The sequence below is a fragment of the Schistocerca nitens genome, chromosome 2, assembly GCF_023898315.1.
Source record: "Schistocerca nitens isolate TAMUIC-IGC-003100 chromosome 2, iqSchNite1.1, whole genome shotgun sequence".
Lineage (NCBI taxonomy): Eukaryota > Metazoa > Arthropoda > Insecta > Orthoptera > Acrididae > Schistocerca > Schistocerca nitens.
Genome location: NC_064615.1, coordinates 1,002,405,704 through 1,002,432,152, shown reverse-complemented (window position 1 = coordinate 1,002,432,152; position 26,449 = coordinate 1,002,405,704). Strand labels below are relative to the sequence as shown.

General features: G+C 44.6%; 1 long non-coding RNA gene across 1 annotated transcript; it reads right to left on the bottom strand.

Annotated features, from left to right (window-relative positions):
* Window positions 1-644: 644 nt before the first annotated feature.
* Window positions 645-25,692, bottom strand: LOC126234759 (uncharacterized). The gene is made up of 3 exons (XR_007544770.1): window positions 25,577-25,692; window positions 6,933-7,181; window positions 645-794 (listed from the first exon to the last, which is right to left on the bottom strand). It is a non-coding gene; the product is annotated as an uncharacterized LOC126234759 (long non-coding RNA).
* Window positions 25,693-26,449: the final 757 nt, after the last annotated feature.

Sequence of the window (26,449 nt, the reverse complement as noted above, 5' to 3'; positions counted from 1 at the left end):
CTCTCTTTGATCGCTTGTAAAATGACGACGCTAGATTAAACTAGAGATGACTACCAGAACCCGCCACTCATTCTTCTGTCCAATGCATCATCGAGCAACGTTTGACAATTATTTTTATTAAATGGAAATATTCATTACATCAGTAAACTGTCTCGTGAATCTTGGAGGAGCTAAGTGTTGTATTACCGCCTTCTATAGGCGCAATTGCACCAGACGAATCGTAAGTGAAGTAACGTATTTGCCTCTCATAGCTGATGAGTTTTTGATTAAAATTCTCCGAGACTAGTCTTTACTCTTTATTTTCACGCAATGGACAAGCACGTGTAAAAACGCATCTTCCGGGCATCTGAAGGTGAGTAATTACCCACTCGTAACTCGTTATGCAATATAAATAAACAACAACTGGCCGTATTAATTATAAAAATGCCTGAAGCAATGGAGACGTACAGGAATACAAGAATCACAGTTAGTTGTACTGAATAACAGAGTAGTCTGCTACAGAATCACTTACTTCTTGAGCTTTGTAGCATTGCTTTTTTTTATGAAAACAAATGACGTAGTGTTTTCATTAACTTTTACTTATTGTGAAAAGATTTTTTTACACTGATAATGCCAAAGCTGCGAACAAGACGTATGATTGCAAATAGAGTTGCGCAAAACAGGTTTATTAATGTTTTTACTACAATCAGTCTGTCTGGGAAACATTTGGTTTGTAGCTGAGATGTTACTGTTCTTCTCTTTCGTGCTCCTTAGATCACCCTGTGCGGAGCCGTTTCATCTCAGGTTCGCTGTGTCTGAAAAAATTAGAAACAGAAACATTAAGACAAGTTCTAGTTACGTAGCACGATATGGTATTGTGAAATTTGAGTTTCTGCAGGCGCACAAAATATTTGAACAACTTCCGGGAATGCAGCTGGATGATGTCTTCGACAATCACCGTTATTTCGACAGGTGAACACACTGTGGCTTGAAAATGACGTGGAGTGCCCCAGTCGAAATATCGGCGACTAGCGAAGACATCACGCAGCTGCAATCCTGTAAGCTGTTTAGTGATGTAGTATTGATTGTTTCTGGACGAAGTCAGAGCCGCTTTGTGTCGAGAGGTTAAGCACAGTCTGTAAATAAGGAAAATGTTAGCTGAAAAGACGAGTACTGTCAATGACAGTCTAGATTTCCCCAAAAGTTGCAGCCGTGCTGTCTGTACACTAAAGTAGTAATCCAAGCTGAAAAAAAGGCACATCGGGATTTTCCCAAAAGTTGCGGTCGTGCTGTCCGTACACTAAAGTAGTAGTCTATGCTGAAAAAAGGGGCGTGGTATCGAAGATTCATTATTTTTCCGTTGTGTTTTTACTATCATTGTGAGCAAGTTAATAAACGACGAAAGCGATGTTTACTCCTGCAATAACTGCGCGACAAATAGGGTAGTTTAAGCTACCATAAACGACACTAGCCTCTAATTCTTGCGACTTGATTGGTAAACCGTCCCTCTCCACAATTTTCTTAAAATGAGTTAGACACTCGAACGAATACAGATACGACGCATTAGATTTCAGATGATAAAAGATTGATGTCATGAGCTGAAGACGTCCCTACATGTTATAACCTGTGTGTCACAGATCATTTATGTGAAAACTATTTCTTTACTTTAAGATATGGTTCAAATGGTTCTGAGCACTATGGGTCTTAATATCTTAGGTCATCAGCCCCCCAGAACTTAGAACTACTTAAACCTAACTAACCTAAGGGCATCACACACATCCATGCCCGAGGCAGGATTCGAACCTACGACCGTAGCGGTCGCGCGGTTCCAGACTGTAGCGCTTAGAACCGATCGGCCACCCCGGCCGGCAATTTAAGATAATTCGCATTTGTTGTTTCATCACAGTTGTTCGTTTTTATTATATTGCAGGTTTAGATCACTCAAGATCATCTTCAGATCTAAAACAAAGTAAAACTAAATATATACCATCTAATATTTTACTACAAGTAGAATAAATATTTGGAAGTAAATGTAGAATTTATTTAAGTACTTGAGCCAGCAAGCCGTCTTGTCTACTCCGAACCACTGTGTTTTTTAACTGCGGTCAGTTTTTAAAGAGTTACGTGTTGGAGGTAGGGGAGAGGGGGATAGAGGAGAGGAAGGGGAAATGCAGTAAGACGTATTGGGGAAGGGTAAAGGAAGCAGGGAGGGGGTGGTATTTAAAATACGCTTCAGAGAGCACGCATCAATTCACGATAATAAAACAGCATTTGGTGAGCCCTACTAACATCGAAGCGTGCTGTCGGAACCAGTGATTAGTACTTGGAAGTGCTGAGCAATAAACTTAAGAAAAACCTTCTGACAATGGTGGGAGATAGGTTTTTACACACCGTGAGCAAGAGTCCGGCTACGCATTAAAATCAGCAGAATTATTTTATTAACCGTGCGTTTTTTATAAACTTGGAAAGCATCTTCCTATCGTCCACCTCACCGCGGCGCACGTGTGATCAGCAGCGCTACACAGCAAGAAGGGACAGCGGCAGCACATCGGCTCACTCACCGTCCTAGAAGCAGGCCGACGGGCAGAGTGTCTTCCGTACATACTGCAAAACTGCGCGCCGTAAAAAGCTACCACGCAGAAGCAAGTGCAGTTATCAAAATTGTCACACCCTGTTCTCTGTAACTTTAGTTGCTGCACATACTTTCATGGTTATAATTTATTGTTTTTTTACTTTTTACGGTTTTATACTTTTAATATTTTTAAAATCTTTTTTATATTTAATGACACTTCATGCAGTTCAAGATCCTTCGCGTAGATCCCGTTCTATAATTTGACGATTTTTATGTCTTTCACTATTTACACATCCATTGTTCTAGGCCTATACTACTGATATTTTAACAAAAAAAATTTATACCATTTTATTTTTATACTTTCAAGCAAGATCTTATACTTTTATCCTTTCGAAGGTTCACACTTTTAACATCTTGAGATTCTAATTCAGTTTTCGGTACTTTATTTCTACTTTTATGATTTCTATTTCATCCCCCTTCTCGTACAGTTTTACATATCCATTCTAGTATTTTACGTATTGACTTTTTGCAATTTTAGTATAAGGCCCTCTGTTGTTAAAGAATAGCATCCTTGCCACTATTCCTCCGTCCCCCATCCCTTGCCTTCTTTCGCCGCTCTTAATTTCCCTCACTCCATTTTCTAACTTTAATATTTTATGCCTTTTACATTTTACATACCCATTGTTCTACACTACTAGAATTTTAACAACAATTTTTACATGATTATACGTTTTATATTTTTAGCAAGAAACCTGTTGCTAAACTCATGACATCCCTGTCACCTCCCTCCCTGCTTCCTTTACGCCCGTCAACTTCAAAATAACTCCCTCGCGCTTGTCTGCGACGCTTCCAGCGGTTGTCCCATAGTTGGAGGCAGTGGTGGAAGTCTGCTGGCTGAGCCGTGTTCAAAAGTAGTTGCGATTCCGCTTGAATCTCTGCTATGAAGCTAAAAGACCGTCCTTTCGCCTCTAGTTTCATTTTCGGGAAGAGGAAGGAGTCGCAAGGGACCATATCAGCAGAATAGGGTGCCTTGGGGGAGTGTTGTCATGTTGCTATTGCGCCAGGAATGCCCTCACAATGAGCGAGGTGTGGGCAGGTGCATCATCGACAAGAGGCAACCAGGCTTTTTTCTCCCATCTCTCGAGCCGTTTGCGTTTAACACCTTCCCTCAGTCTCCTCACAACATCACAGTGTATCTTACATGTGACTGTCCGACTGCTTGGAAGATGTTCCTTATGGACAAATCGATAAACGCCAAAATAATCATTAACATTGACTTGACGTTGCTACGAACTTCTCGCGCTTTTGACGGCACCGGAAAGGATGATGTCTTTCGCTGCGAAGGTTGCTGTTTTGCTTCATGGTCATAAACGTACACCCATGATTCAGAGGCAGTCATGGCCTCCTACAGGAAATCTAGATCATCCTGAGTGTTCTTTGCAGTTCCGTTCACAGGTGAACTCGATGGTCATGTTGCTTACAAGGGAACCTCCCCATCGCACCCCCCTCAGATTTGGTTATAAGTTGGCACAGTGAATAGGCCTTGAAAAACTGAACACAGATCAATCGAGAAAACAGGAAGAAGTTGTGTGGAACTATGAAAAAAATAAGCAAAATATACATACTGAGTAGTCCATGCGCAAGATAGGCAACTTCAACGACGGTATGCAGTCAGGAGCGCCGTGGTCCCGTGGTTAGTGTGAGTAGTTGCGGAGCGAGAGGTCCTTGGTTCAAGTATTACCTCGAGAGAAAAGTTTAATTTTTTATTTTCAGACAATTATTATCTGACAAACTCTTATGTTTTCATCACTTTTTGGGAGTGATTATCACACACACAAGAAAACCTAAATCAGGCAAGGTAGAAGAATCTTTTTACCCATTCGCCAAGTGTGCAAGCTAGGTGGGTCGACAACATATTCCTGTTATGTGATGCACATGCCGTCAGCAGTGTCGTATAGAATATATCAGACGTGTTTTCCTGTGGAGGAATCGGTTGACCTATGACCTTGCGATCAAATGTTTTCGGTTCCCATTGGAGAGGCGCGTCCTTTCGTCTACTAATCGCACGGTTTTGCGGTGCGGTCGCAAAACACAGACACTAAACTTATTACAGGGAACAGAGACGTCAGTGAACGAACGGACAGATCATAACTTCGCGAAAATAAAAAAAAATAAAATTTTCACTCGAGGGAAGACTTGAACCAAGGACCCTTCGTTCCACAGCTGCTCACTCTAACCACGGGACCACGGCGCTCCTGTGCTAACGCGGTCATCAATGTTGCCTATCTTGTCTATGGACTACTCAGTTTGTGTATTTTGCATATTTTTTTCATAGTTCCACACAACTTCTTCCTGTTTTCTCGATTGATCTGTGTTCAGTTTTTCAAGGCCTATCCACTGTGCCAACTTATAACTAAATCTGAGGGGGGTGCGGTGGGGAGGTTCCCTTGTTAGTATTCAAAATACAAGGAACGAACTTCGCTGCAATTTCTCTCAAGTTCAATCAATCAGCTAGAATGCTTTGACATAATACGAAATTCCATCGATTTCGCGGAACATCATGGATTGTGTACCTTCTGTCCTCGTAGATCACTTTACCCACGTTCTCGATCATTTCCAGAGTTCTGCTTGATGACGTTAGACCCGAGTGTTTGTCTTCTCTCACAGACAAAACCCTGACAAATATCCTTGGTGTGTTTCGTATCACATCACAGGCAGCTGCAATTCTGGCAACTAATTCCATCTCCGTATCCATTGGGATCTCGTACACAAGAGACTTTAGATATCCCCATAGGAAATAATCGAAGGTATTCAGGTCAGGAGACCTCGCAGGCCACGGAATGTGACATCCTCTTCCAATCCAGCAACCAGGAAATACTGTACCGGCACTGCTCCATCGTATTGTTCTATACATCTCTTAATAGCACTGAGTAATGAATGGTCTGTCGTAGATTCATAGCACGTTCTGTCATGGAACAATGTAAATTCGATACAACAGAGCCATCTTATGGACAAGTAAAATAAACAAAATCTGTATCATGACATCCCGGTACTCAGGCTCGTCCTCCTTGTTTCCTTGCAGGAAATAAAGAATGTACATGAAAATAAGCAGCACAGTACATGCAAACTTGTACGCATGTTAGTTGTAAATAAGCTGGAAAACAATCATAGGCAAAGCGGTAGACAAGTTTACTTCCACATCTCCTTAACCTGGCTTCTACGACCGGAGGTTACCTACCTCAAATTGATCAATGGAGCATTCTCTACGTCCTGTTACATCTTTTCACGCTCGTACGGAAATACCCTGTTAGATTGATTGTCTGTAGGTTTTGATGAATGAGTTTGCAAATATCAAGATTTAATGACATAAGGACCGTATCTTTTATTGCATTGATTCAGAAACTTAATTTTCTTACACCGCCATGGTACCGTAGACCTTGGTATTTGACGTAAATTCCAAAATTTCTACTTGACATCTCTACCCGTTTCGGAGAAGAAACAAACAGACAGACGAATTGACAGATGGACAACAAAGTGGTCCTATAAGATTTCCGTTTTTACCGACTGAGGTATGGAACCCTTAAAATTCTCAGACTCTTTAACTTACAAAATCATATGCAAAAGTTCCTCAGTCTCCTACATGGGACACACAGGCAGGACCCTTCATCTCAACACACTGAACAAATCAAAGGGTACACGCACAATAAATTTACAAAATAAGCCGCAGCACTATACATGAAAGCACCGGACACTCATTCACAAACATAGACAAGATCTTAAGATACTTCATCATGTGCAGAAATCACATACAATCAATTTAATGGATGAACTGAAAATTTTTGTACGCCACAAAAAGCAAGAAAGATTTTATTTCTTCAAATGTTTCTCCTGCATTTAATAGCTACAACAAATTGATAGACACTTTCTTTCTTTCACACATTTCACTCAATATTTGCAACAAAGAATGGAATACAAAACGTATTCGGTTATTTAAATAGTCAGTAGAGTTCGCACTTTGTAGATAATAATGCAATCCACGAAAAATGGAACACCTCTGTCAGTATCTAAACTCTCTGGGAAGCCAGACTGTCGTAATATCTTTGACCCGTATTTTGATTTCACATAAACAATGTGAGTGATGTAATTTGTGCTTGTGTGTGTGTGTGAGTGAGTTTCTGCAACAATGAAAGAGGCACAATATCTGTAAGTTGACAGACAAAAAAAATCATATTTTAACATTAGCAAGCAAGAATCAGAGGATTTATGTTTTCCAATTCTCCATTTGCAGTAAAACCACAAAAAGGCGACTGCATAGCAAGATAAGTGCTGTGTTTCATTATATAAATCATACGAAAAAGAACTGACAGGTTCGTAAACTCACGTGCTTGAAGAGGAGAATGTTTAGCGCCAGTGAAGGCTTGCCACGTCGTTAGCCGACGAGCCTGCAGATGGGGCACTTGCCGCAGACCCCTCCAGGCACCACGACAACGCCCCCCAGCGAGGCGCACTGGCGCCGGTCCACTGGCCTGCAGACCGGGCAACGCACTCGTCCTGGATTGGCGCCAAACCGCTGGCAGGTCGCCGGCGTCGTCAGAGCCACGACCACCACCATCGCGGCCAACACCAGCACCTGTCGACACACGGTGTCAGGCTGCGGCTCTGCGCAGAGACCTCTGCACCACTGCCTACATGTTGCTGCTACTCAAACCTAGCAACAAACAAATCTTATATACCTTTTGTGTAGGTGGTGCCATACAGCTTCTAAACGTCCAGGTCACCAGGAGGAGCTGTCGTTTCGTCACCAGGAGGAGCTGTTACTTCAAGAAATAAAAAAAGCTTTTTATTTACCGCCAGTTTCGATCAGACAGACCACTTGAGCTCCATAGTCGATATTACACTACTGGCCATTAAAATTGCTACACCAATAAGAAATGCAGATGATAAACGGATATTCATTGGACAAATATATCATACTCGAACTGACATTTGATTACATTTTCACGCAATTTGGGTGCATAGATCCTGAGAAATCAGTACCCAGAACAACCACCTCTGGCCGTAATAACGGCCTTGATACGCCTGGGCATTGAGTCAAACAGAGCTTGGATGGCGTGTACAGGTACAGCTGCCCATGCAGCTTCAACACGATACCACAGTTCTTCAAGAGTAGTGTCGCGTATTGTGAAGAGCCAGTTGCTCGGCCACCATTGACGTTTTCAATTCGTGAGAGATCTGGAGAATGTGCTGGCCAGGACAGCAGTCGAACATTTTCTGTATCCAGAAAGGCCCGTACAGGACTTGCAACATGCAGTCGTGCATTATCCTGCTGAAATGTAGGGTTTCGCAGGGATCGAATGAAGGGTAGAGCCAAGGGTCGTAACACATCTGAAATGTAACGTCCACTGTTCAAAGTGCCGTCAATGCGAACGAGAGGTGGCCGAGACATGTAACCAATGGCACCCCATACCATCACGCCGGGTAATACGCCAGTATGGCGATGACGAATACATGCTTCCAATGTGCGTTCACCGCGATGTTGCCAAACACAGATGCGAGCATCACCATGCTGTGAACAGAACCTGGATTCATCCGAAAAACTGACGTTTTGCCATTCGTGCACCCAGGTTCGTCGTTGAGTACACCATCGCGGGCGCTCCTGTCTGTGATGCAGCGTCAAGGGTAACCGCAGCCATGGTCTCCGAGCTGATAGTCCATGCTGCTGCTAACGTCGTCGAACTGTTCGTGCAGATGGTTATTGTCTTGCAAACGTCCCCATCTGTTGACTCAGGGATTGAGACGTGGCTGCACGATCCGTTACAGCCATGCGGATAATATGCCTGTCATCTCGACTGCTACTGATACGAGGCCGTTGGGATCCAGCACGGCGTTCCGTATTACCCTCCTGAACCCACCGATTCCATATTCTGCTAACAGTCATTGGATCTCGACCAACGCGAGCAGCAATGTCGCGATACGATAAACCGCAATCTCGATAGGCTACAATCCGACCTTTATCAAAGTCGGAAACGTGATGGTACGCATTTCTACTCCTTACACGAGGCATCACAACAACGTTTCACCAGGCAACGGCGGTCAACTGCTGTTTATGTATGAGAAATCGGTTGGAAACTTTCCTCATGCCAACACGTTGTAGGTGTCGCCACCGGCGCCAACCTTGTGTGAATGCTCTGAAAAGCTAATCATTTGCGTATAACAGCATCTTCTTCCCGTCGGTTAAATTTCTCGTCTGTAGCACGTCATCTTCGTGGTGTAGCAATTTTAATGGCGAGTAGTGTAAGCCCATATAAACTCACAATACAAAAAAATAGTCATGCCTCAAAACAAAAGAGCACATTGAATGGTTTGGTGGTCTAGAGTGTTGTTCATCACTCAGAAATGGTACCAAACGATCATGTGCTCTCCACTGCTGATGTAAGTCATAGCAGTAAGTGGTGCGTAAGTGCTAGTCGGTTGAATAGAATCAGTGCTGGTAAGATGGATCGTCGTGGAGACATGACTGAATGACAGCAAGCAACTATCGTGTTTGGATGTGTCCATGACCACACAGCGAATCAGTTTGCTCAATGTGTTGGCGTATGAATGGGGAGTCTCTAACGTGTGCACAAGGAATGGTTAGCCATTGGCAGCCATGGAATACAGCGTAAGAAAAGTGGTAGCAAAAGGATCGTCTGTGACGGGAAAGAGATCGGTCTTGTCAACGACAACCGATCTCAAAGCCGTTGCTCTCAGTGAATGCAGGTCTCCAATCACCTTGATTGTGAACACGAAGAAGGAAACTGCATGCTTTGGACATTTGCAGCGGGGTTTCTCGCAAAAGGCCGTTGCTCACAGTGGAAAGCAATGCTGTACGTCTTCATTGGGCCAAACAACAGGGGAACTGGACAGTACCGATAACTGATTGGAGACGTGTTGTGTGGTCCAGCGAGTAAAAATTTTGCCCCTTGTCATATGGCAGAAAGCGGCGAGTGCACTGACGATCCAACGAGATGTTTAAGCCACAGTGTGTGCCTTCTCTGCGCGATAGCAATCGAAATACTGTCGATAACAGTGCTGCTAAAGCAGAGTTGCTAAACATAGCCTCCCGAAATTCCTTCACCACATAAAATGAAGTAAATATTCCAGAATTCGAATAAAGAACAGCTCACAACATGAGTAACTTAGAAGCAGATATCCTCGGAGGAGTTAAGCAACTTAAATCACTTAATAAAAACAAGTCTTCCGGTCCACACTGTATACCAATTAGGTTCTTTTTAGAGTATGCTGACGGAATAGCTCCATACCTTGCTCGACGAAAGATCTGAACCCAAAGACTGGAAAGCTACACAGGTCACACCAATACTGAAGAAAGGTTGTAGGAGTAATCCACTAAATTTCAGACCCATATCATTAACTTCGATATGCAGCAGGATTTTGGAATGTATATTGTGTTCGAACATTATGAATTACATCGAAGAGAATGGACGATTGACACACAGCCAATAAAAATATCCGCACTTAAAAATGGTTCAAATGGCTCTGAGCACTATGGGACTCAACTGCTGTGGTTATCAGTCCCCTAGAACTTAGAACTACTTAAACCTACGGATTTGGAAAACATCATTCTTGCGTAACAACTAGCCAATACGGATTTGGAAAACATCATTCTTGTGTAACAACTAGCTCTTTACTCACACGAAGTGGTGAGTGCTATTTACAATGGATTTCCAATTCAAATGGTTCAAATGGCTCTGAGCACTATGGGACTTAACATCTATGGTCATCAGTCCCCTAGAACTTAGAACTACTTAAACCTAACTAACCTAAGGACAGCACACAACACCCAGCCATCACGAGGCAGAGAAAATCCCTGACCCCGCCGGGAATCCAACCCGGGAACCCGGGCGTGGGAAGCGAGAACGCTACCGCACGGCCACGAGATGCGGGCGGATTTCCAATTGATTCCGTATTTTTAGATTTTCAAAAGGCTTTTGACACTGTACCTCACAAGCTGCTTGTAGTCAGATTGCGTGCTTATGGAATGTCGTATCAGTTACGCGACTGGATTCGTGATTTTCTGTCAGAGAGGTCACACTTTGTAGTAATTGACGGAAAGTCATCGAGTAAAACAGAATTGATTTCTGGCGTTACCCACGGTAGTGTTTCAGGTCTCCTGCTGTTCCTTATCTGTATAGACGATTTAGGAGACAATCTGAGTAGCCGTCTTGGGTTGTTTGCAGACGCTGCTGCTGTTTATCGTCTACAGAAATCATCAGAAGATCAAAATAAGTTTCAAAACGATTTGTGAAAGGTATCTGTATGGTACAAAAATATGTAATTGACCCTAAATAACAAAAAGTGCGAGGTCATCCATATGAGTGCTAAAAGGAATCCATTAAACTTCGATTACACGACAAATCAGTCAAATCTAAAGGCCTAGGAATTACAGTTACGAACAACTTAAATTGGAAAGAACGCGTAGAAAATGTTGTGGGAAGGCAAACCAAAGACCCTGTTTTATTGACAGAACACTTAGAAGGTGCATCAGATCTACTAAAGAAACTGCCTTCACTACTCTAGTCTGTCCTTTTTTGGAGTAACGCTGCGCGGTAAGGGATCCTTAACAGATAGGATTAACGGAGTGCATTGACACAGTTCAAAGAAGAGCAGCATGTTTTGTACTATCGAGAAATAGGGGACAGAGTATCACTAACATGATACAGGATTTAAAACAAAGGCGTTTTTCGTTGCGGCGGAATATTCTAAAGAAATTTGAATCACCAACTTTCTCCTCCGGATGCGAAATTATTCTGTTGACTCCGACCTACATAGGAAGAAACGATCATCATAATAAACTAAGGGAAATCAGAGTTCGCACGGAAAGATATAGATAGATGTTCGTTTTTTCCACGTGCTGTCCGAGATTGAAATAATAGAGAATTATTATGCAAGTGGTTCGATGAACCCTCTGCCAGGCACTTAAGTGTGATTTGTAGAGTATCCATGTAGATGTAGATGTAGATGAGGATGTAGTCACTCGATAGGAGTTGATGTAGGTGGTTTTCATGCTATTGGTTCAAATGGCTCTGAGCACTATGGGACTTAACATCTGAGGTCATCAGTCCCCTAGAACTTAGAACTACTTAAACCTAACTAAACTAAGGACATCACACACATCCATGCCCGAGGCAGGATTCGAACCTGCGACCGTAGCGGTCGCGCGGCTCCAGACTGAAACGCCGGCCGCCGTTTTTCATGCTATTACCTGGACTAATGCATGCAGGTTATCTGAAGTAGAATGTTTATTTCAACATTCTCAGTGACTTAGCATTACTTTTTCTTGTAATTCTTCGTGAAGTGCATGCTGCACACACTCCTGTCTTCCACGATGGCAACATCTATGTTCAATGGTTTCAGACATAACGTCAGTGGAAGTACAATCAATAACATAAAATAATGAGATAACTAATCTTGACACAGTCCAAGTCGCGTTTCATTTCCAAGAGGATGGCACACAACAAACCTCAAATGTCATCAGGTATACTACATGCTTGGATGTGCAAATGATTAGCATTTCTGTGCGGCTGATCCCGGCGGAGGTCCTCCCTCGGGTATGTGTGTGTGTGTGTGTGTGTGTGTGTGTGTGTGTGTGTGTGTTTGTCCTTAGGATAATTTAGGTTAAGTAGTGTGTAAGCTTAGGGACTGATGACCTTTGCAGTTAAGTCCCATAAGATTTCACACTCATTTCAACATTTTTTTAATTAGCATTTTAGCGCAACTGCGAAAAACAGGCAGCATTAACATCATGCTAATTTTGTATGTAACGGAAGAATACGGAGAGAATTTGTGTTTCATAAATCGTGTTTCAATTTCATTGTTTGTGAGAAAATTGTGTATCTCCCTCATGAGAGAGAGAAACGTGTATCTGTTCGAGTCGGAAGTCGATTATCGCCTTTCGAGATTGTGGTTTGTCGTTCCACGACACTGCTGCTCGCGTTGGTCGGGATCCCTCGACTAGTGCTGCCAGACCAATTTGCAGAAAGTAGAGACGGAATACAAAAATAAAAGAAAGGATGTAATTTATCCGTCATTACATAAGTATTTATTTATAATATACAGGTTGTTAAGGATGTAAGTGCGGATATTTTTTATTGGTGACACAGGGCAGCGTACTGAAAAATACACTCCTGGAAATGGAAAAAAGAACACATTGACACCGGTGTGTCAGACCCACCATACTTGCTCCGGACACTGCGAGAGGGCTGTACAAGCAATGATCACACGCACGGCACAGCGGACACACCAGGAACCGCGGTGTTGGCCGTCGAATGGCGCTAGCTGCGCAGCATTTGTGCACCGCCGCCGTCAGTGTCAGCCAGTTTGCCGTGGCATACGGAGCTCCATCGCAGTCTTTAACACTGGTAGCATGCCGCGACAGCGTGGACGTGAACCGTATGTGCAGTTGACGGACTTTGAGCGAGGGCGTATAGTGGGCATGCGGGAGGCCGGGTGGACGTACCGCCGAATTGCTCAACACGTGGGGCGTGAGGTCTCCACAGTACATCGATGTTGTCGCCAGTGGTCGGCGGAAGGTGCACGTGCCCGTCGACCTGGGACCGGACCGCAGCGACGCACGGATGCACGCCAAGACCGTAGGATCCTACGCAGTGCCGTAGGGGACCGCACCGCCACTTCCCAGCAAATTAGGGACACTGTTGCTCCTGGGGTATCGGCGAGGACCATTCGCAACCGTCTCCATGAAGCTGGGCTACGGTCCCGCACACCGTTAGGCCGTCTTCCGCTCACGCCCCAACATCGTGCAGCCCGCCTCCAGTGGTGTCGCGACAGGCGTGAATGGAGGGACGAATGGAGACGTGTCGTCTTCAGCGATGAGAGTCGCTTCTGCCTTGGTGCCAATGATGGTCGTATGCGTGTTTGGCGCCGTGCAGGTGAGCGCCACAATCAGGACTGCATACGACCGAGGCACACAGGGCCAACACCCGGCATCATGGTGTGGGGAGCGATCTCCTACACTGGCCGTACACCACTGGTGATCGTCGAGGGGACACTGAATAGTGCACGGTACATCCAAACCGTCATCGAACCCATCGTTGTACCATTCCTAGACCGGCAAGGGAACTTGCTGTTCCAACAGGACAATGCACGTCCGCATGTATCCCGTGCCACCCAACGTGCTCTAGAAGGTGTAAGTCAACTACCCTGGCCAGCAAGATCTCCGGATCTGTCCCCCATTGAGCATGTTTGGGACTGGATGAAGCGTCGTCTCACGCGGTCTGCACGTCCAGCACGAACGCTGGTCCAACTGAGGCGCCAGGTGGAAATGGCATGGCAAGCCGTTCCACAGGACTACATCCAGCATCTCTACGATCGTCTCCATGGGAGAATAGCAGCCTGCATTGCTGCGAAAGGTGGATATACACTGTACTAGTGCCGACATTGTGCATGCTCTGTTGCCTGTGTCTATGTGTCTGTGGTTCTGTCAGTGTGATCATGTGATGTATCTGACCCCAGGAATGTGTCAATAAAGTTTCCCCTTCCTGGGACAATGAATTCACGGTGTTCTTATTTCAATTTCCAGGAGTGTATTACATCAGTATTTACTTTACCTGCAGACTAATAATTATAGCTACTAGGAGTGTGGCAAAAGCAAGCCATTAATAATTAATTATTTTCCCTGAGTAGCAGGTCAAGAGTTGAAGTGCGGACACGTGTACGCAAACGATTATTCTATACTGGCAGACATAGTCCACTTATTAGTGCATTACGACCGTGCAGAAAACATCAGGTAGTAAATTATATGACGTGTTTGTGGAAGGACTGCCAGACACAGAAGAACCAACCAATACGCAACAGTGCATACATATTAAGGTACCAAGGATCAAAATATCTGCACTCATACCCCTAACACCCTGTATAATAATCAAAGTTGGTACACTGCTACAACTGTAGTCAAACGTACATTCATCAGAAGCACCAATTGCAGGCTTGTAATAAGAAATTTACGACACTATTCAGCACAAATGAACAAAGCACTAATTGATGTGAAAAGAGAAGTTACTACCACTAAAGAGCGAGAGGGGGCAGAAGTTGAAAAACAGTTCACAGAGCAGCAGTGTGATGGTAATAACACAACAGTGGAAGCCACACTGCTGAGTGTTTTCGAAAAGCACTGTTTAGGCAGGCGCTAAGAGGTCCCCCCAATTCATTAACTGATCGCGATTTCCCAGCAAACCATGTTCTAGCTTCCTTGTTTACCGTCATTGACTTGGTCAGAAAGTCATTTCGGATTCTTCAGCTGCTCGACCATTTTTTAACTGAATACGAATTTTATTTCGAATTGTTAGCAGTGCCGAACACTAGAACATACGGCGTCACGTACGAGTTTTAAGTGGGGCAACTCGTGATCAAGTGTTCCATTGTGGGAGATACACGCACAAGCAGAGCAAGGTGCACAGGTAGCCATAACAAGAAAGTGAAATACACAGCAGTGTGAGCAACAGAAAAAGCGTCCCAGTGACGGGAATGTAAAGATCGTCCCGATCTTGAAGGTTCGAGATGAGCACTCAGTCTCTCATGATCCAGCACCACTACCAACAGGCACGGTCAGTGTAGGTTGTTGTGACAAGGTGCAAGGTTCTACACCTGGAGAAATATACTACCGAAACTTCGGATATTGAAACTTCAGCGTCCAGTCTGGGACTCACTCTCCCTGGCGAGATGCTGCACGGTGTCCTATAAAGGCTGTCCGATGGTGGGATACCAACAAGTTATCTGGTGTCACGTGGCTTGCGGACGCAAGATAACACTATCCTCCACTGTCATATCGATGGGTTGAGGAGGGCCACTCTTAGTGACATGCTAGCAGCACTCGAGAGAACAGACATATTGTTGAGTCGGCCATGCAGGATCTTGCAGTCACTGCACGAGTACCTAGACTCAGATGATGTCTAGATCACCAAGGTCCGTCAACACGGCGATTATTCTTGCGATTTCCATTGAAGTGGCATCAGAAAAGAGAGACTCATGAGCCAACACCGGTGCGCCAAACGAGAGCACTGAACACAGGAGTGGCACCATGTCATCTTCAGACAAGTGCCAATTCTGCATACAAAATCACGATGGACACATCCTTGTGCGCAGACTCCAGGAAGAGCAAACATTGGCAGATTGCATTTGTTACCGTCATACGGCCCAGCTCGCGTTGATGGTATGGAGTGTCATTGGGTATATAACATGTATACCCAATAGATTAGAAAAACTTTGGACAGCAGCCGTTGCATTTATGACGTGTTATGGTTGGTGGCTTCGAGGTCTCCATGACATTATTGCTATTGTGTCCTGAGGCACCAGCCGCAACACATATGACGGCTATAACGCGCGAGTCATGGAAAGCAACGGTCATGCAGGATTTTCAAGTATGCCCCTAGACTGCCAGGAGGCGCACCGAGATCTACTGATCACCTGGTATCTCGCCAAGCAACAGCAAGATGTCGCTGTCTGCATCGCAAGACCACGTCTACATCCGATCACGAGTTACTAGGAGCAGCACGTCTCATCCTGGAGAACAGCTATTTAAGGAAACCTGATTTATACAACGTCATCCTCTTCTACCCCGACCTGCGGAAGACTACCCACATCCTCTTGTTTCTCAGACCCCGCAAATCCCCTTCCATCGCCTCTTCCTACCGTCCCATCTGCCTCACCTCCGTCTTCAGTAACGTCTTCGAATCCATCCTCTCATGTCGTATCCATCACCACCTTAATCAACACCACCTGCTCCCTCTTACCCAGTGTGGCTTCTGACCCCCCTTCTCCGCTGAAGAGCAACTCCTTAACCTCGTCCACCTTCTCTCCCCCCAACATAGCTTCCGTCGCTCCGCCATTTTCGTTTCCCTCGACCTCCAAAATGCTTACGACCATGTTTGGAATCCCAGTCTCTTTAAACTCCAAACCTACGCCGTGGCTATCAATTTTGACTGTCCGGTCGCTTCCTTCCTCTCAAGCCATCCTTCCTATGTCACCCTCCACGATACCAACTACCGCATCTTTTATCCCACTGCTGATATTGCCCAATGCTCCGTCCTCTTCCCTCTCCTCTATCTCCTGTACACCGCCGATATGCCCAAGCCAACCCCACCTGTACATCTCCTCCAATATGCTGATGACACCCCCTTCCTGGCTCTCTATCCTACCCTTCAATGGTCCTGCCACGCCCTCCAAACCCACCTTGACCACCACTTGGTGCAACAATTGGTTCCTTCATATCAACCCCTCCAAGACCCAGACAATCATCATAGGTTGCACCACCCACTCCTTCCGTCTCCAATATTTCTACTTAACCATTTACAGTTGTCCCGTAGCTCATCCCCACCCTGCGATACCTTGCCCTCACCCTCGACCATCACCTCACCTGGACCCCTCATCTCCTGACTATCCAGAAATAGGCAGAAAGCCCATTCCCACCTCCGCCTCCTGAAACTCCTGTCCAGCTGAACATGGGGATTGCATCCTTGCACCATCCTCCACACCTACAAATCCATCTTCCATCCTATCTGTTACGCCAGTCTTGCCTGGATCTCTGCCCCCCACTTTCATAAGGCTCTCCAAATTCTAGAACAGCACATACTTCGCCTTGCCTTCCGTATCTGCCTTCCATCCCCCACACAGCTCCTGTATGACTTCATCCCTTTCCCCCACCTCCTTCTTTTCCTCCGATATCTGCATCCTTTACACTGTCCACAGGCTTGATCCCCCCCACCCCCTGGTGTTCTCCTTCCTCTCCACCACCCCCCCCCTGCCCATTGCCACACCTCTATCGCTGTACCCCTCCCTCTCTCCACCTCCGCACCCTCCATCTCCTTCATCAGGGCAATTTCCAGCACCTCCCCTTCCTGGATAATGAACTTCACTGTGGCGTCTACCCTTCCTACCAACTATAGCCTAGGCTTGTTCCAGCCCCCTCCCCAGGGCCCCCCTCCTCTCCCCTTCTTCCCCCAGAGCGGTTTTTCCTCCTTCCCCCTTCTCCCCCTGAGCCACCGCATCCTCTCCTCGGCTGATTCCCTCTCCTGTCCTTCCCTCCCTGGCCTCCTTCGGCGCGCCCCCCGCCCCAAATCCCCTTCTCTCCCTCCCCCTCTCACACCACCCATTCCCCCCCTTTCTTCCCTTCTCCCTCATATCTGTACCCCTGGCAGATCCTCTCAGTTTGTTCTTCACTGTTGGTGTGCTATGTCAGTGTTGTGTTCGGTGCTGTTCTACAAGTGCTCTGATTTTAATCATGTGCTGGACTTGTATATAATGTTGCTGTCCATGATTGTTGTGTGCTACGCTGCCCGTTGCAGCTTTTGTGCTCTGGCCGTACTTCGCCTTGTGTTCTTTTAATTGTCACAGTGTGTGTTTTTTTGGGTACACTATTTTTAGATTTTTATCTCCATTTTTACAGTCACTACCTTTTGAATTCTATCTTCCATTATGTTTCCCCCTTTTTATATCTCTGTTTCGCCATGTTTCTCCTTTATGTTGTTTTACATGTCTTCCTGTCATGTGCTGTCTCTCGGCTGAAGACTGGCGCCTATGGTGCTGCCAGCCCGCCCTGGATGGGGAATTGAAATTCAATAAAGAAAAAATCACTACAGCCAGATTCCGTCGAGGAGAGCTAGCCGACTCATGCGCCGACTGCTTGCAATCCCTCAATTAAGCTCTCGTCGACGTACCATCGACAACGACAGCAGAACGCCAAGAAGTAGGCTTCTGTGTTGGCAAAGAGCTTTCTTCAAGTGTTAATCATTTCATTGTTTAGCTACAGCTCCAGGGAGTTAGGTGGAGTCAAATCCAAAGAACTGTATTTTGTTTGGAACCGTGGAAGAGGCGCGGTTAATTTGTAATTATAAAGTGTGATGAACAGATTTTTTGTTTTGGAAAGGACAATAAAGAAGCTATTGTACCCCTACTGGGACTCTCTTTCAATTAGGAATAATAGACAGGTTTTGCAGTTATCTGTCTACACCTGAAATTTGCGTGTTACCCATGCTGTCTGGGCCACCTTGATACAGAAGGTTATTGACTGTTGCCCTGCTCAACACGATCTGCACATCTCGTCCATTGAAAACATTTGGTCGTGGGTTGCCGAAAAATGGCACGCAACCATTCATGAATCACTACAATTGATGAGCTGTGACATATAGTTGCAGCAACATGGAATGACGTACCCCTACCTGCCATCCAAGCTCAGCTCGAATCAGTGCCCAGCCAATTTCGTACTACCAGGGTTAACAGGTCTGTTTACCAAATTTTGCTTCTTGTTTACCTTCAAGTCATCTCAAAGTTTAATTATGTATTCTTCCCTATATTTTGTACATGCACAGATGTAAAATCGCTCTATTTGGTATCCTTACCGGTGTTGTAATTTTAATGGCCAGCAGTTCATACCCACAATTTTGGCATAATAATCTTCTCTGATAGAGTGAGACGACACATCTGTAATCAGGAGTAAATTGTTCATCCCATGATTTTGACGAACATTACGCATGAAAGACTTGACCTTTTTTTAAACATAATCTTGACTCCAGAATGAGATTTTCACTCTGCAGCGAAGTGTGCGCCGTATGAAACTTCCTGGCAGATTAAAACTGCCCGCGAAAGGCAAAGGTCCCGAGTTCGATTCTCGGTCGGGCACACAGTTTTAATCTGCCAGGAAGTTTCATATCGGCGCAACTCCGCTGCAGAGTGAAAATCTCATTCTGGAAACATCCCCCAGGCTGTGGCTAAGCCATGTCTCCGCAGTATCCTTTCTTTCAGGAGTGCTAGTTCTGCAAGGTTCGCAGGAGAGCTTCTGTAAAGTTTGGAAGGTAGGAGACAAGGTACTGGCAGAAGTAAAGCTGTGAGGATGGGGCGTGAGTCGTGCTTGGGTAGCTCAGTTGGTCGAGCACTTGCCCGCGAAAGGCAAAGATCCCGAGTTCGAGTCTCAGTCCGGCACACAGTTTTAATCTGCCAGGAAGTTTCATAATCTTGACTGTTTGCTAGTTTTTCGAATCGACCGAAGACTGTTATCGAAAGTACGATCGCAGCTAGTATCAAGCGATATTTGTGAATAGATTGTGGATTTCTTGGTAGGGAGGATTCAGAGTCTTGGACAGATATAGAAGTAACTTGAAATATACCTCAGAAGAAGGGTGTTTGGATCCTTGGTGTTCATTTTTTGCATTAATGACCTTGCATGCAGTGTTAACAATAGCCTCAAATTTTTCGCAGTTGATGCAGTTATCTGTAATGAACTACTCCGTCTGATAAAAGCTTCAGAAATATTTAATCAGGTCTTCATAGGATTTCAAATTGGTGCATTGACTGTCAGCATGCTTTAAAAGTTCAGAAATGAAAAGGGTGTAGTAGGGGAATCAGTCAACTCGCATAAATAGCTGGATATAACAGTTTCTGGGGTTATGAACTGGAAAATTCAGACGGCATCAGACGTAGGGAAAGCAGTTGTAACAGTTCGGTTCATTGGTAGGACGCCTAGGGAAGGTAGTTGGTCTCCAAAGAAAATTGATCATAAACAATCGTGAGACCCACCCTAGAACATCAGTCAGGTTTGTAGAATCCTAGTAGGCAGTGCTGAGAATATTAAACGTATCCAAAGGGTAGTAGAAACAGTTACAGGTTTGTAAGATTCATGGGAGAGCGTCACAGAGACGCTAGAAAAACTGAATTAGCAGATGCTTGAAGGCAGACGGAAACTACCCTCTGAAAGCCAACGAAGTTTCAGGAAGTAGTACTGAGTGAGGAATCTAGGATTATTCTAAGAATTGCTTACATAGAGATCGCGTAGACAAGATAGGGCTAATTACAGTACTCACAGAGACACTTACCGCACTCCATACATTAATGGAACGGGAAGAAGCCCTAATAACTGGTAATATGCGAAGTACCCTTTTCATGCACTTCAAGGTGCTTTGTACAGTATGCATATAAATGTAGAAATATCTCAACATGACCTAATTTCGTTGTTGGTGTTATACAGAAAAGTAAAAAGTAGGTGTAGAGTCCATGTTGACTATCATCATACTGTAAAAATAAAAATAAAATACTGTAAAAATTAAAAGTAATTTAAAAATTCCGGTATCTGTCATGTTCTTATTTCCTCAACGTTTGGATATAGCCCTAAAGATAACTTGTTGCTGAGGTCAGCCCCATATGGATAGTGACTGTGTTTGTTGTGTGCAGACATAAGGAGAACTGGTCACTGTCCATAAGCAAGTAGCCACGGTCGACAGGCTTCATGCTGTTGTTCTAAGCTACATAGACATAGTGGCACCAGTGCGAAAGCTGCGACACCTCTGGTGACGTTGAAATCCCCCGGAAACTTCGTTGTCATGTGGTTTCCGATGTGCAACATCTGAGCTGCCAGCCTGATTCCACTGGCTAGCAGTGGTCGGTTCGCGTATCTCTGGGCGGAGGCAGAAAGTGGAAACTTGACGCCTTAGCGGTAGGTACGACGAACAGAACGGTCGTAGGACAGATGCACATAATTATGGGCCCACTGGGGGCCGAACCGCACAATAACCCTGGGTTCGGTGTGGGGAAGAGGGATGGGTGGACTGCTGTGGCCTGTTGTGGGGTTGTGAACCACTGAGGGCTGCGGCGGGACGAAGCCTCTCCGTCGTTTCTAGGTCCCCGGTTCAATACACACACAATACGCAACTCGCAAGTATCAGGAGCGACCTAGAGTAGAATGATCACATAGAGTTAACTGTAGGAAAAGCAGATCCCAAGCTGAGAGTCGTAGGAAGAAGCTCAGGAAAATGTAAATGAAATGCGTAGCTTTTGTCAACTCACCTACGCTTCCTAGCTCGGCCATCACGAATTTCGATAAAATTTTATGTGATCATTCGCACATGACCCCAATGAACGTTGGCAAAGTTTAACATTCGTCGAAGTAACACTGGTCGACGTGCAGGCACTTGTGTCGCCGACTTCGCGAATTTTTGGCGAATTTGAACTGTTATATCTCGGGCGATATTTTGTTGAAAGAAAATGTAATTTCGCCATCTTGTGCAAATGTAAGTCTTTTCTTAACAATAACAATGAAAAGAATTTTACGAGCCATACTCGCCCAGAATATTTTAGACGAAATAGTACGAAAAAAATTAAAGGTTGTGCTTGTTATACCTCAGAGACTAAAGATATGGCGTACGGGAAACTTGGCATGTAGTAACATAACGACATAAGGTTTTCCAGTATAAAATTTCACTCAAGTACTGATTTCTAAATTTCTAAAACATAAGTTAAAACTTAATTTTCGTAAAAATTACAAAAATATATCACATTAAATACGCTTTTAGAAAATCAGTTTTCTACAATTCATTTCAAAGTATTCACAATTGAAAGTAACATGTTTTCGTGTATTCAGAAAATTACGTTCAGGTTTCCAGTATGTGCTAAAAATACCCGAAAAAGACGGATAAATTTGAGAGAAAGTACCATGATAATACGCTACATTGCACGAACCTGTTTCTGTGTTTCGTTGCATGTGGCTTTTATTTCTGAACTGTCAAGTAACACCTCACTAAATGAGAAGTTTAAAATCAAAACTGATATTACTTTTTGCTTGCCGCCTGTGTGAGATACTCCTACAGATTTGAGAAGCAGAAATTACGTACTTAGCAAATGGCTTCGTAAGTAAGCAGGTACGATCACAAGTCTTTGGAATATAAATTAAGAAACCAAATTATTGGCTTGGGAACCTACAAGTGGCTGATATTGCACAGCTATCGGATGTCACCACTATGGTGATGGAATTATCGGTTCATGATCTTGCGCTGGCCGGAGTGACCGAGCGGTTCTAGGCGCTACAGTCTGGAACTGCGCGACCGCTACGGTCGCAGGTTCGAATCCTGCCTCGGGCATGGATGTGTATGATGTCCTTAGGTTGGTTAGGTTTAACAAGGGGAGGCCGCCAATTGTGAAATTCAGATTCGATTCATACTGCGCATAATAAAAGCTCATGGCCAGAGGTGTAATGTGGCCAAGTACCAAGATGCACTTCTCAACCGTTGTCTAGAAAATCGACAGTTAAAAGAAACCGTTGCCGTGAAATACTCTCTACGATTAACAATTTTCTACAGCGTCGTGGTTTAGCGGTAAGCGCTCGGGTTCGTAATCCGAAGGTCGCCGGATCGAATCCCGGGCCATGCAAACTTCTTTTTCTTTAGTATTTGCTTTTTGTAATATATATATATATATATATATATATATATATATATATATATATAATTCCCGGCAATCAGTTGCAACAATTATGCATATAATAAGTTGTTGAAAGTCGTTTGTCGTGGAAAAACTGGCGACTTCGAACATCATTATGTTTTCCGCAAACAAAGTTGTATTTCAGAAATGTTATTAATTGTCTTCATAATGTTAACCACGTATAGTTAACGGAAGACGTAGAAACGATGTTCCGAAACGAATACGTATAGCGTAAGTCAAACGTTCGAATTTGAATAGAGACCCCACGAACACAAATTTGGTGTGGCAGGTATGAAATATAAACTCCGTTACTCGCTCGTTACACTTGAAGGACAGATGTTGAATGGGCCGAAACGAGCCGCCGCATAACAGCGTAGTTGCCTGTTAACTTCGAAAGAAGGTAGATGCGGTCCCTAGCGCAACTTATAACATCGTAGAAAATCAGTGCGGACGGGAGAGCTTTGGTACACCCTGTTAAACAAACGGAAAAATGGAGGCGGTACAATTGGAGAGCGATCCGCCTTCACCAACATGCATAAGCAATTCATTAATATATATATTTGAATTTAAAAAAACTAATAATAAAAAAAGGTGCATGGGCCGGGATTTTTTTTTATTTTTTATTTATTTTTTTTTTTAATCTCATTTTGTTCGCTTTTGTTCGTTGCATCTGCTCGGGGCGGACGTCGTAAGACATCCGTTTAAGTTCGTTGTTGATCGATTAACTCAGTTTTTTTTTATTACAGAGGGCTGCTAACCCTCTGACCGAACACGCTGAGCTACCGTGCCGGCGTGGGATTCGATCCGGCGACCTTCGGATTACCAACCCGAGCGCTTACCGCTGCGCCACGACGCTGTAGAAAATTGTCAATCGTAGAGAGTATTTCACGGCAACGGTTTCTTTTAACTGTCGATTTTCTCGACAACGGCTGAGAAGTGCATCTTGGTGCTTTGCCACATTACACCTCTGGCCATGAGCTTTTATTATGCGCAGTATGAATCGAATCTGAATTTCACAATTGGCGGCCTCCCCTTGTAAGTAGTTCTAAGTTCTAGGGAACTGATGAACTCAGAAGTTAAGTCCCATAGTGCTCAGAGCCATTTTGGACCATTTGAACCATGTTCTTGAGCCGGTACTGTCAATGTCACCATTGACCAGTGTAACATAGTGAGATATTACTTGTCAATTACTTCTATGAATGTTAAACTTCGCAAGCGTTCATTGGGAACACGTGCGAATGATCACATAAAATTTCGTCGAAGTTCGTGATGCTCGAGCACAAAAATGTTCCGAGATACGGCTATTTTACATGGAATGACCCTTTTAAAACATTGTCCTATCGATTCTTGGGTATTTCTCACAAGCCTGGAACCCTTATTGGGTTGCATTAGCAGAAGATCTAATTAAGAGCATCACGTTTCGTCACGGGATCTTTTGCTAGCACGAGATCGTTACGGACAGGCTCAACAAACTGCAGCAACTAGCGCTACAGGACAGGCGTGGTGATCCTAGAAGACATTCAGTATTGAAGGTCCGAGAGAATACGTTGCAGAAAGAGTCTGGCAACATACTACTTCCGACCACATACGTCTCGCGAAATGTCCACAGCGAGGGAATCAGGGAAATTGGAGAGGACTGCCGACAGTCATTCTCCCCACGAGCCCTTCTGGAATAAAAGACGGACGGTTGGGGACAGACAGTGATACCAGAAATACCCTACGCCATGTTGATGTAGACGCTAGAACAAAATATAGAAGTCCGAGTAAATTCACTTATGGAGAGCAAGCATAGTGGTGATCATTCAAACCTCCTAGTTGTGGAAATTTTAACGGTCCTTCCGAGGAATCACAATCTGATATGTGTATTTCTCAAAACAAGTTTTCTAGGTTATTCAACATTAAGTCGCTCCGTACGTGCACTCCTAGATGTTTTACAGTTGTAATTCTTTCCATTTATTGGTTGGCAACTGTATAATAAAAAATTAATGAATCATTCAGCTCACTTGCACGGCCTCACATTTGCTTGTGTTGAGAGTCAACTGCCAGTCGTTGCTCCAAGCGTTTATCTTCTGCAAATTTTCCTGTATTTTGGTACAATTTTTTGACTTTTTGCCATCCCTAAATACACTGTCATCCGCAAACAGCCTCACGAAGTTTCCAGAATGAGATTTTCACTTTGCAGCGGAGTGTGCGCTGATATGAAACTTCCTGGCAGATTAAAACTGTGTGCCCGACCGAGACTCGAACTCGGGACCTTTGCGTTTCGCGGGCAAGTGCTCTACCATCTGAGTTACCGAAGCACGGCTCACGCCCGCTCTCACAGCTTTACTTCTGCCAGTATCTCGTCTCCTACCCACCTCCTCCCCCCCCCCCCCCCCCCCCCCGCCCAGGCTGTGGCTAAGCCATGTCTCCGTAATATCCTTTCTTTCAGGAGTGCTAGTTCTGCAAGGTTCGCAGGAGAGTTTCTGTAAAGTTTGGAAGGTAGGAGACGAGGTACTGGCAGAAGTAAAGCTGTGAGACCGGGCGTGAGTCGTGCTTCGGTAGCTCAGATGGTAAAGCACTTGCCCGCGAAAGGCAAAGATCCCGAGTTCGAGTCTCAGTTGGGCGCACAGTTTTAATCTGCCAGGAAGTTTCAGCCTCACGAAGCTTCCACTTTTATTCGTATGAGCACTAGACTAATGGATTAAACATTGACACGTACTTTCATTACGTTATATCACTTCTTTTGTTTTCAACAAGCCCATCGGACTTCAGCGCGCACTCTCTTACCTCCACTCTGACAGCAGTACCCGTGGTCCTTGCCATGCCGTTGACTGCGCCCTCAGCTAAGCGCCGGCGGTGACTGCTACATACGTAACATGTTTGCTCCGCAGCCAGTATCTCCCCGCTAGACCCACAGCGCAAGCGGATCTGTGAATCCCGCCGTGCGGTTTCTTTTTTCCGCTACGCAGAATTTGTTCTCAACGCGACAGCCTTCAGCGAACGCTCTTTGAATGGCAAGCGTCATGTTGTGAAATGACTGGCTTTCTTGCAAGAGTTTTTCCATTACTATGTTTTCACCGTACAACTTTTCTTGGGAGCTTAATGTTCAACACTGTTCTTTCCTCCGATTTATACTAGGATCTTTACGGGGTTAGTACCTCATCGTTCGCAAATACGTACAGGCTGAATCGCACGCATAGAACATCTCAGACATCGCGTAAAGACTTCTAGGTACCGAAACTAAATTTCCGGCAAATGACATTACACTAAAAAGAGAGTAATTTGCTACACATGAAATACTTCTATCATTTCGTTTACTCGAGATATTGAAGCAACTATATTTCATTTATGGGAAGATATACTTTTCCTAACAACATTCGAAATTTCATGGGACGAGGAGTTTGGTAATGTAAGTTTTGTGCATATAGTTTTCTAAATACTGCAGCCAAAGCAGGGGGTAAGACGTTGCCTCGGCTCCTCCGAAGGCGTAAATGTCGCTCTGATGAACTCTGTGCAGCATCTTAAGTAATATTTAAAAACGATACTTTACGAGACAACAAACTATGTCTCTGGTTAGGAGTGTAGCCGGCCGGAGTGGCCGTGCGATTCTGGGCGCTACGGTATGGAACCGGGCGACCGCTACGGTCGCAGATTCGAATC